A 2,098-nucleotide genomic window follows, 5' to 3' on the forward strand; every position below is an offset into this window, starting at 1 on the left:
TCAATATCATATCCAAATTGGATGACCGAGGTAGAGATAAGCTGGTAATGGTGACGGCCAAATTCCCATTTTATCTTCCAAAGAGTACAAGAGACTTTCAGCGTTGATTTTTAAATCAAACTGTGGGTATTAGCGGGCTTCTTGTATCTTGCCTTTCCTTTATGTATTCCATTTGATATATGTAACTCCGAGATTTCAATCACCCAAAGATATTCTGTTCCTCATATTGTTAGTCTGTCGTTAGAATGGGCGGAATAGCCAGCTTAATTGAAGGAGGTAGAATGCGAAAAATACCCATGTTAATTAAAGGAGGTCCATTGGAGGCCATTGTCAATTTTTCCTTTACATGTATCATTCTGCTCCTAATAATTCACTATGATAAATGGTTATTATTCCAGAAGTGTGTGTGCACGCTTCCAGGGCCTATGGCCTGGCCAAGAATTGGGCACATCGATATGCTGGAGGGGAATCGACCTCTTCATTAAACGCTTTACGATCTCGCTCGGCGCCACGGCCACAAAATTCTCCTCCAACTCAGCTCTTGCAAGGTGCTAGTTGTGACCTCCTTGGAATTAGCCAGGGAATGTCTCACAACCCACAACATGAACTTCAGCTCCAGGTCACGTATCTCGGGAATTAAGTATTTGGGCTACGATTGTACATTGCTGGGTATCAATTCATATAACCTCCGTTATAGAAACATTCGTAGGATCTGTAAATCGTACCTTTTATCCACTTCCAGGGTAGAATAATCTCAAAACATTCAAAGGGAGGAGGTGTCAAAGTTGGCGCCTGCCCTGTTCGGTTCCAGATGGGAATTAAAGAGGCTATTGTGGTTGATTGATGATGTTTGATCTTTTATTTGATATTATTGTGCGATCAATGGTACATGACAAGAGCTATATGGGCAGGGTAGAAGACGTGAAAGAGTTGAAGGAGATGATCCACACATATTTCCTGCTATTGCAAGGATTTAATGTGGGAGATTATATTCCCTTCGTCAGATGGAAGGATCTCTAGGGCTACCAGAGGACAATGAAGAAGTATAGCAGGCTGAGGGATGCGATTCTCCAAACAGTGGTAGATAAGTAACGTCTTTATGTGAAGGAAACTAATGAGAGTTTGATAGATGTGCTTCTACGCTTAGTGGTTAAAGCCCAAGATTTTTGTCGCGACGATACCACCGTCAAGAGCACCATGATTGTATGTGCCTCCTTCCTTTCGATCTTCAAGGCAATTTTAGCTACTCCGCTCATGAAAGTTTTCCTTCTTTCAAATTGGGAATGTTGTTGAAAGAATATAAATGACTTGTCTCTTATTTTGCAGAGCATGCTACTGAGATCAATCGATACGATATCCAACCCAACGGAATGGGAAATTTCATCGCTGGTGCAATGCCTAGAGGTGTTGAAGAGGGCACAGGAAGAGCTGGATATCGTAGTTGATAGAGAGCGAGTGTTAGTCAGATCTCCCCGAGTTGAAATATTTGGAGGCCATTATTAGAGACTCTTCGACTTTATCCCGAGGGCAGATTGTCTTGTAGAGTTGGAGGGTATCATGTACTGACGAACACTAAACTTTTGGTAAACTTGTGGGGTATTGACAGAAGTGGGAGGGTATCATTGGTAAAGAGGTGGGGTATTGACAGAAATGGGAGGTATCATGTACAGGCAAACACTAAGCTTTTGGTAAATGTGTAGGGTATTCACATACACCTCGCTAAGTGGGAACACCCCCTAAAATTCGAAACAGAAAGGTTTGAATTCTTATGGCCCAGACGTGACTCGGCATGATTTCAAATATATGCCATTTGAGTATGGGAGGAGAGCCTTACACGGAAAATTTTAAGATGCCCTTAAATTTACATATATAATAAATTGGCAAATCTCCATGATATCTAGGAAAAATGGAAGGCTATTTTATCAATAATATGATATGTATATATAAATTTTTGGCGAATCTTTCACCAGCCATGAATATTTTAGTCAATTATAAAATCTTGTGTTTATTGAATACACAAATAAAATCATTGCATTTCTTTAAAATATCTTTTGAAATCAAAATTACGGAAATTAAACCTAGCGGGTGTAGGATAAAA

General features: G+C 40.1%; 1 pseudogene; it reads left to right on the forward strand.

The window, feature by feature from the left end:
* Positions 1-245: 245 nt before the first annotated feature.
* Positions 246-1,848, forward strand: LOC149229193 (xanthotoxin 5-hydroxylase CYP82C2-like; annotated as a pseudogene).
* The last annotated feature ends 250 nt before the right edge of the window (positions 1,849-2,098 follow it).

Source organism: Pinus tabuliformis, chromosome J (assembly GCF_031772625.1).
Source record: "Pinus tabuliformis cultivar Carrire ecotype Pingquan chromosome J, CPIR1, whole genome shotgun sequence".
NCBI classification, from domain to species: domain Eukaryota; kingdom Viridiplantae; phylum Streptophyta; class Pinopsida; order Pinales; family Pinaceae; genus Pinus; species Pinus tabuliformis.